Source organism: Trachurus japonicus, chromosome 4 (assembly GCF_045865225.1).
Source record: "Trachurus japonicus isolate A0001 chromosome 4, Traja_1.0".
Classification (NCBI taxonomy): Eukaryota; Metazoa; Chordata; class Actinopteri; order Carangiformes; family Carangidae; genus Trachurus; species Trachurus japonicus.
Window position 1 is genome coordinate 5403707 of NC_140910.1, and position 10556 is coordinate 5414262.

Below are 10556 nucleotides of genomic sequence, written 5' to 3' on the forward strand. Positions count from 1 at the left end.
ACATTCCTCAGGAGCATCAACAGCTTTTTCCTGAACTGATTGACTGATACAGTATGTAACCAGCTCTGGGCCAATCAGCTGACAGATCTCCACAAAATCAAAAATAATGTTATCAGAAATCAACAGGTTCACTCACACTGGTGCCCTCACTGAGGGGACGAGTGAAACGAGCCTCCAGCTTCTAATGAACTCCAGGTCGTCTCTCTGAGGCAATAAAGATGGTCCTGTGCAGCTCAGTGGCAGATGCCCTCAAGTCCCTCAGAGCCTCCGCTGCCTCAGGAGACCGTTTACTGAAAGGCTATGTGGTTGTGGGTTGTTTTCAAATATCACAGTGAAAGCCCCTGGGTGTTGTTTGTTACCTCAATATCATGGAACGGATTATGTCACGCACGCTCTCTGTGCCTGGCCATGGAGGGGGAGGGACTTATACACAAACTCCTCTGGCTCATAATATAGTAGGAAACTCACCACCTTGCTGATTGATTCTCTGACTGCAAACAACTGTTATATGTTGTGGGTCGCACCACCTGCTGATAATGAAGCGTTCCCTTTCTTTGTGCTTGTTACTTGTCATCTCTCATAGTAATGAAAGCTGGTAAATCCTCATCAGCAAGGGAAGTCAGCTCTTTAGTTTTCTCTTTTAAGAAGTTGTTCTTATTCTTATTTCCACTCCAATTCTTATGCTCAGCAAAGATGGAAAATAGTGTCAAATCGTTCTTTTCTTACTGTTTAAAAGAGTAAGGATAGAAGGAAAGAGCCGGAATCCGGAGCATGCATTAATCTGCACCGATTAAATAAATGCGTGATGTATATCTAGGCTGCAGCTCAGTCGGGAGTTCTCAATGGGCCGGACCAGCAACACCCCCCGTTGAGAACTCTAGCACGAATTAAACAACTTAGAAACTGCGGGAGCTGTGGGGGTTATTCACAAGAACTTGCAGAAAAAGAAGAAGAAGAAAAAAAACTTTACAAAATTGTGAATGTGTCGCAAAGTTCAAAATGTGTGATTAGCTTTTCCCTTGAGTAAACAAGGTTTCCACAGCTGTGACATACTGACATGAACCTCTCCAATTCAGTTTGTTTTCATCAGGTTGTGTTTTTGCAGATCCAGCCTCCCAATTAGCCTCATGCACTGTTGTCGTCATCTTGTGATCCCCAACCATCTTCACACCTGTGACTCATTCAGTCCTTCAGTATACCAACCAGTCCATTCTCCTTTGCTTTGGATGATTTACCTGATTTTTATCACTGTGTGTTTTTGGACTCTTGGCATTTGACCTCTGGCCCCTGGGGGATTTGTTTGGCTGATTCCTTATTTGATATCCCACAAACCTGCAGACATTTAACAACAGTTCAACAATCACTACAGCAGCATCTAAGCCATAACCAAAAATTTTACTTCAGTCACATGTCTGGACACCTGTCTGCGTCAGGAGTTTTGCCTCATTTTGCTGATCGCTGGCTTGGATTTGCACAGTTTTGCGCAATTTATGCGTTTCCCTGCAGATAAGACCTTGGTTACAGTGGCTACAGAAGACAGCGCCGGTGATTTAATCTTGACATCTGCATGAAGCCTCTGGGGCGTGACCCACAGGTTTCTGAAGAGTGGTTCTGAAGTTCACAAGCAAAGTGCACACCATCACCATGTTGGCAGTGACTGTGACTCCACCTCAAAGTCCCAGCTAATCCCAAAATGGAAAAAGGAGTGTGGAGTGTGTGGGCCAGGTGCATAACAGCTAAAACCTCAGTTCATAACTTTAAACTTTAAAGTGCACCCTGGTAAACATGTCGACTACCTTAATAGAGTTTAACATTTTGACAAGATAACTCACACACAGGCCCTAAAGCCTGGGGATTGAACCCAGAACCTTCTTGCTGTTGGCAGACAGTGCTGCCCGCCGTACCACCATGCCACCCATGCAAAATAATACAATGAGGAACTCTTCTAGCTACTTTTAATCATCCTCCATTCATTTAGTGTGTAAAAATTACAAATGAGCGTTAAAAAGGAGCATGTGTGAAATTGGAGACTACACACACAGAATAATAAGAGGTTTAAAGTGGAGATGAAAGTATGCAGATTGTCCCACAGCTCATTTTCCAACATGCAAAACATCCTGTATTGACATATTTAAAGCTCCTTCTATAGGAAACACATTGTGTTTAATTCCCTCTGGTTCACTGTGAAGAGGATGGACAGAAGGAGACAGGGAGATGACAGAAACTAGGAGGGATAGTCAGGATCAGAGGGAGAGCCAGGGTGGGCAGGGATGTGGGCTGTAATTGATGTGTTTGTGTCTCTGGAAGCAAAGGAATCACACTGCAGTTGATCTCATTTGGCTGTGCCCCAAAGGAGCCTGCACATGATTCATACACACACACACACACACACACACACACAGGCGCACGCATACTGATGCCCCCCTCCCCCACTCAACCATTAAAGAGGAGGATATCTGCTTAAGAGCTTCAATTAATTGGACTGATATGATTTTGTTCTTCAAAACACATGTAGTAGAAAGTATAATTATGGTCCTTTAAGTAATTAAATTATTCTGTGAATTAGAGCTTGATCAGTGGAGTCTATTTCCCCAAACATTTGAAATGAAAATAGAAATGAAACATAATGAAATTCTTTTTCTGAGTAGGCTATTTAATTATAGACCAGCAATGTATCAGAATACTATAAATGTAAATGTGTATTTTTCATAATTCTATAATTCTACAAAGAATGTGCACCATTAGTTTCAGCCGGTATTACATAAAAAGATCAACTTCATACCCTCTCATATCCCATCAAAATTAGCAGGTATAACCAGTTTTTCAAAACATGGATAAACCTTCTAATAAGAGCCTGTATTCCACCGCCACCAGTCAACTTTGTCTTTCTGTTTGGACTGAATACACACAACTGAGTGATGTCATCACAGAGCACACACAGACACAGTAAAGAGAGAGTCATAAGGGCTGTTTCCACTGCAGGGCCATTGGTGCTTGTCTCCATAGCAGAAACAGCCCCCGAAGGTCCTGGAACCTTTATGGGGGCTAAAGTAGTCCTTACCTCTGGGTAGGCAAGGACTCGGGGTAGGTGACCCCAAAAAACTCCTGGGTGGTCCTGATTGGGTTCACTCAGAGCGGGTGTAACGCCAACAGAAAGAAGTGGTATTTTTAAAACTCAACAGAAGAGGGACAGAAAGCTTCAATAACAACAAGAACAAGAGCAGTAAAAGAAGATAAGATGTAGCCTATGATAAGTAGATGGATGATTACATCATTACGCAATAATCGAAACTGTGGCACATAGATTACGTCGCCTCAAGAGTCCTGCGGGTCTCCAGCAGCCATGGAGACATGGCTGCTGAGACGACGTTCCTGTGAAGTTCCTGCCTCTTACTAAAAAAAATCCTAACTGGAAATTCCTTAGTGGAGACGGGGCTGTAGATCCAGGTGCAGTAGCCTATAGCTGCAGTGTCTCAGGTTTAACAGCATCATAGGTGACAGATGTGTTCACCTACATCTACTGCAGTCATTTGATCCCGGTTTGAATGCTGATTCAACCCTTTCCCTTAAAGGACAATTCCAGGCGAATTCAACTCAGGGGTGTATTTTCATATCATTTTAGGTCTAAAAGAATGAATCTGAAGATTTTCAGTTTAATCGCTCCTGTTTTGCGGTAGTTGCGTCTGTCCGCGTATTGCCACGGCAGCAATGAATGGGAGTGGATGTAAGTTCCGCTGTTTAGGCTGTTTCCAGCCCTCAAAGCCGCAATTTTTTTCCACAGACAGCATCAGATGGCTACTCAAACATGCACCGAGAAGTTTATTTACTTCAAGCAAGCCGACATGTTTGTAAAAGTAGATCTAATTCAAAGTCTCCTGGAGTCTCGCGCGAGCCCGAAGTTGCAGTGCTGGTGTATTCAGGCGCAGTAGGAGCTACCGCTTGTGTCATAAACACAGGAATATCAACTCTTTACTTGCTTGAAGTGTACATTTTTTTCCACTGACAGCGTCAGGTGGCTACTCAAAGATGCGCAGAGAAGTTTTTTTTACTTGAAGCAAGTAAAGAGTTGATATTCCTGTGTTTATGACACAAACGGTAGCTTTTCCCACTGCACCTGAACACACCGAGCACGGCAACTGGGTCTCGCGCGAGACTCCGGGAGACTTTGAATTAGATCGACTTTTACAAACATGTCGGCTTGCTTGAAGTAAATAAACTTCTCGGTGCATGTTTGAGTAGCCATCTGATGCTGTCTGTGGAAAAAAATTGCGGCTTTGAGGGATGGAAACAGCCTAAACAGCGGAACTTACATCCACTCCCATTCAATGCTGCCGTGGCGATGCGGGGACAGACGCAGCTACCGCAAAACAGGAGCGATTAAACTGAAAATCTTCAGATTCATTCTTTTAGACCTAAAATGATATGAAAATACACCCCTGAGTTGAATTCGCCTGGAATTGTCCTTTAACAATTAAAGCCCAATGTTAGCTTACTAGTGGACATGGGGCAGAACTCTCTAGTTTAAAGTAAGTTTGGATAGGTTTTTCTGATATCAGCTGCATTTTTATTAGATCTCCATTAGCAGTGTTTCATTACCAGCCCTTTATCTTTTTAAATGTTCTTCTCCCACTCTTATACCACACTTTTACTACTCTAAGTGACACTTGGGTTATTGCTGTTGTTCACTGCCAACTTGGGGGATGATATCTACCTCTTGCAGTCAGAGCTCTGAAGAAATTATGAGCTCCTTAATGGCTTTGTCTCTGAAGCTGCTGCCCAGCACATATTGAGTTCACCTTCCTGTCCCAGCTGACCAATCAGCCCCCTGCCTGATGGTCTCTTTGTGGCTTCAAACCCCTCTCTACTCGACCCTGACAGACATTAGCACACAACACTGACCCTCCTCCACCTGGAGAGTTTAGCTAAGGACAAACAGTGAAACTGGGACCTTTAACTCTTTCGCGACCACACTAATTCCTCAGCACATCCGCTCAGGACCACATGATTTTGGCTATTTGTTTACCTTTTATCTCACGTCGAACCGAACTCTGTACATCACCTAGAAACAAACGGTCTTCACGTGGTTGAAGAGTGACTTTCCAACGTGCTCCTCGAAAAAACGGCGAGGTTTTCCGCCGTTTCGTTCGTGAGTAAGTAGAAGAAGAGAGCTGGGTTTCTCCAAAAACGGAGCTCCCGCTCTAGTTTCAGAGAAAAACGCACTTTTGTGTCAAGTGGCAATCTGCTCATTTTACCGGTACTCTGCAGTGTGGCGTCTCCCAAATCATTTCTACGGCTAAATAAATATATTTGTAGGCAAATCTGGGGTGTGTGGCAGCGTGGAGAGCAGCGGTGCAGCGGTGTGGGTCTCTGGCTGCAGCGCAGCAGCTCCGTGACACGGCTGTGTGACTGGCCGGCGGTGAGTGCTCTGGGGCGGGGGCGGCCGGTCACAGCACCCGCTGCACAGCGCCCGCTCCGCTGCACAGCGCCGTGAAAACAGCCGTGATAACGGGCTTTCAGATCCGAGTCTCCACACCAGAAACGTTTGTAACAGCACCGGAAAAACTCGCCAGATTTGTCGTTGGTCACTTTTGTCAAAAGAGGGTTTGGAAAGTCGCCAGATTCAGCGAGAAAGTCGCAACACTGTAGCCGACAGCCGCACAGCGCTGCACGCTGTCCCCAGAGCAGCATTCAAGGAGAACGATTACTCAAACAAAACCAAGATCACACAGTTTATAAAAAACATTATGTCTTGATTTTAGTTTAAAACAGTTTTACATATCAGAGGACTACCATATTCACACCATAGACTGTAAAAAGAATGGACGTAGCGTCCGTGACGTCACCCATTGGTTTGGGGGAGTCTGTTTTGTGCCGCTACTACGGGGGTTTGAACCGCGCCATGTTGGATTCTACTTGCCATATTTGGAGCGGTGCGGCCGTTGGCCGGCCGAGAGCCCGCCCACTGGCCTCGTAGCAGCGGTCGCCGGACCTGTCACTCAACGGTTCTGCGCCCTAATTGGCCAGAACTTTAAACCTAATAATAGTAAAACGGTAGAGTTTTAAAAAAAATTCACCCCCCTCAGAGTGTGTGCGGGGGTAGAAACTATCGGTTGAGACCAAAAAAATAAAATGTACCAGGCTGTAAATATGTTTTTTTAAGCTGTAAAATCGGCTATTTTAACATGGGGCTCAATTGGAGTTGCTCCCTTCTGGAGCCAGCCCCCAGCGACAGCCGAGGGGATTGCAGTTTTTTGAATGCGGAAGTAAGCTTCACTTCTCAGACCGACAACTGCCCCCTTGATTCACACACAGGGTACCTCAGAGTGTCTGTTATCGTAATCTGTAAAAAAACGGTTTGGACGAGTTTACTCGTCAATGGTCGTGAACGTTCGGCAGGCTGTGACGAGTTAACTCGTCAATGGTCGCGAAAGAGTTAAAGGAGACATGTTATGCTCCTTTTCCACATATTAAAATAGTTTCCAGATGTCTTAAAGACATATCAGCTATATGCTTAGGTCAAAATACCAAATCAAACATCAAACATCACAGCTCGATTCATCCATTCAGAACGGCTGGTTTTGGTGCCTGTCCCTTTAAATGCAAATGAGCCACTGCTCACTCCACCCCGCCCCCTCTACCGGTACAGGTACTCACAGGTAGGTGTGGTATTATGCAAATTAAAGTTTTTTTTTTGTGTCAATTCTCACATTTTGGGAGCCGGAAGGCAAACACCCAAATACAGTATATGTTAAAGAGACATCAAAACGTGATAATCCTCCATAACATGTCCCCTTTAAATAAGAGTCATTAAATGTAAATGTTGGAGTGCAAATAGAAAACTTTAGATTAGAACAGCATTCTGCATTTATGTGGAGATGGAATGAACCAGGGCAGGAGTATTAACAGCCAGGCCATTGTTGCCCTTCCCTCTGGCCATGATACTCTGAGAGGAAATGTGTGTTCTCTCACCTGCCTCTGGTCTCCAATGTCCTATACTCTTGCTGTGTTTGCACAATAGACACCTGGATTCCCTGGACTTGCTCCCCCCTCTCCATTCATCACTGTTTCCTTCCCTAAAGAACTCACTTGCCTCATGGTTGCAGGTGTGTTTTGTGTTTTGTCTCTGCACATCAGTTCTGACTAAAATGTAATAATGACACTTCAGCTCTCATTACCCATACACGATGTAAAAGCTCGGAGACTCCTCCACATGGTGTTGCAGAGTGGAGGTGTGAGGATTATCATTCTGTATGAATGGAGAAAATTAAAAAGGAAGGGAAGGGAAGACAAGAGCATGGGGAAGGGAGAAGAGTAGGTGAGAGAGAGCTGCTCTCCCACTGGAGCTGTTAACAAGACAACAACAGAACCAATTATAGAGAAATCACACACTTACATTCCAGCCTGGCTGTGCAGCAGCAGCCTGGTGGGGGTGGGAATGGGAGGTGGTCTAACTTTGTCTTCTGCTTTGGGCCCATCTCGTGCTCATGAATGATTCATCAATTCTCCCTGATCATTTCCATTTGGATTCATCTCTTAGCCAAAAATACCCTCATGTTATTGGACTTGATTGTACAGAGTCATGCTGAGGCGCTGTAGTAATGTTTCAGAGATATTTGGAGACTCTGTGAATCAATCTTCTCTTCAAGCAGGCGTCAGTGTGGCGCCACAGACGCAGACTGGAGCTCCATCAGATTAAATGAAGCATCAGGCCTCACTGGATCTCTTTGACGTTATTAATTACCTGCTTACTAATGTAATCACTAACGAGGGATTCAATTAATCCAACGGGGCATAATCTCATTACTTACAGACACTATTATGGTTATGATAGCAAATATAGCCACAGGTCAGTGTATGGGTCTGAGCATAATGCATCACTCTGACTGAACATGTCTCAGAGAGGAGTCAGGGCCTGCTTAAGTCTAGTTCCAGAAGAACCAGTGCTTTGTGGGAGGAAGCTGAATCCACCTGGTACTGCCCCACCCTGCAGATCCAATCCAGATCCTCCAACGTACTTTGAACCGGGATCAACACGGGCTTTGCTCTAGGGGCAGAGGATGTTGTTCTGATGCTGTGTAAAGCCCTTTGAGACAAACTGTTTGTTAAATGGGCTATGAAAATGAACTTGCCTTGCCTTTGACAGTCACCCCTGGAAAAAGTGCCACAGGCGGTTCTGTGACCTGCTCCTGCTGTGGTTCCTGCCCTGGCGGTTTGACTTGGCAGGCCCAAATAAAAGAGGTATCCACTCAGGCAGTTGTCAGACCACTACGATATGAGAATTTAAAACTGTGATAAGTACTTACTTATAATATGATGGGGTATATGCTGGAGGAACTGAATTTAGTTAATAGCAGGTGTTATTAATAGATCCATAAATCAGTGTAAGAGCAGTATAAATTAACTGAGACCAGTTCCCATAGCTTTTTAAAGTGTATTAAAGGTCCACTGAAAGACTTTCCATTATTGATAAAAAACTGTGAATCATAATGAATAAGAGAAGGAAAACCTCAGCAAAGAAAGTTGCAAAAATTAGTTTTGGATGTTGTGGAGGTGACGGTAGTTGAATTTTCTGAGTTCACTTTGTTAACTGTTTCTGTGTTAAACCTGAGCAGAATCTTGAACCTGAACCAGAATCTGTGTGTCTGAACACAACCAGAAACATTTTACTGAAGCTGGAGTCACTACAGTGAGTAATTGTTGTATATTTTGAAATTCAGTGTCCTGTCTTCCTCTGTTTTCCCTCTTGTGATATACCTCATGTGTCTCACCTGCGTTTATTTCCCCACCTGTGCCTTGTTTCTCCTTGTGTATTTAACCTCAGATCGTCTGTGTTCATCCCCTGTGTGTGTGCTCTATCTTCTCATGTTCCTGCCCTGAGTTGTTTATTTACCAGTAAGTTTGTTTGTCTCATCTTCAATAAACCCCACTGGACCTGGTTCAGAGTCTCAGTCTGCATTTTGGGTCTGGCTACAAACATTCACCCTGACACATCAGATAGCTTTATTTTATTCACTTGTTTACTTGTTCTACTTTTTCTAATGAGGGTTTATTGATCACATTGATTGTTATGAACTCCAAAATCAATGGTGAGAAATAAAGTGATCACATGCTGAGATACATGATAGCTTAGTTTGAAATGTTAAGGAGCAGCTGTTGATCAGTCACCATCAGCTGATCCATCTAGGGGGCGGCACGGTGGCACAGTGGTTAGCACTGTTGCCTCACAGCAAGAAGGTCCTGGGTTCGAATCCCCGGCCGCCCAGGTCCTTTCTGTGTGGGTTTCCTCCGGGTGCTCCGGTTTCCCCCACCACTAAAAACATGCCAGCCAGCCTGGTCCTCCAGTCAGTGCCCCTGACCAGGCACTGGCTCATAATCTGGAGTTGGTCCCCGGGCGCTGCACCGTGGCTGCCCACTGCTCCTCAGGGATGGGTTAAATGCAGAGAAAGAATTTCACTGTACTAGCTGTATATGTGACAAATAAAGTACCTTTACCTAACATAACGAGAATGGGATAGAGTTTTTGGTGATACGGTATGAGAAGAAAAATCATAACTATAAAATATCATTAAAGCTAGAATGATGGTGGAACCTAAGAAAGAAATAAGGGAAAAAAATAATAAAACGAGTAAAAAAAACTGTCAGAAATTAGGATGTAGTTAACATATACATATGTTACATGCACTTACGATTCTATTTATGTGGTATAATTATCACACATAGTGGAGGTATTCATGGTTGCTTGGATATACTGATGGTTATGAACTGAGGAAATTGTGACAACTTCAAATTCATGGATCTCTGTGTCTTCATGTCGACCTCAGTGAACTGACTTCATCTTCACTCTGAATGTGTCCTTCTGACTCTGGAGCCAAACCTCCGTCTGTCTGTCTGCATGTTAGAATGTAAATGTGCCCCCCACCCCCCACCCCTCGCTGCTCTGTGGATCAAAGCCTCTCAATGCTGCATACAAACACACACACACACACACACACACACACACACACACTCACTCTGGTTCAGCAGCCCCAGACTGTCATGAAGGTAGATTTCAGTGAGTTGGAAGTAGGTTCAGATTTTTGTGGGTTAAGAAACAGGCTGAAGATGATGAAGAGAAGAGCTCTGAATAAAACATCACATGTACTGGGATAGTTTTTCTTACATTAAGGAGATTTCTTCTGCCATGTGAGCCGAGCGAGGACAGAGGCGCGCTCCAGTTTCTGTTCTTTTAAAGATTAAAAAATAAATTTCTGCTTTAAAATGCTGTTTAAACATTGATAACAAGCATCCTGAGGAAATCAATGACTGAGTGATATTAACCTAATTCTATCTAGCAGAAAGTCTCTTTGGGAAACTCCATCTGTTCTCCAGCTCTCAGACACAAGTAAAACTGCAGGCTGACATCACGGCTGCATGTTCTCCAGACTGCTGTTTGAAGTGAGAGGCTGAAGTCAAAGCTGCCTCGCTTCTCTGGGTGAAGCTGCAGCGATCATCAAGCCTGACACAGTGCCGGGATCTGCAGGTCCTGACCAGCTGACCTGTGCGAGCACTCGTCTGAC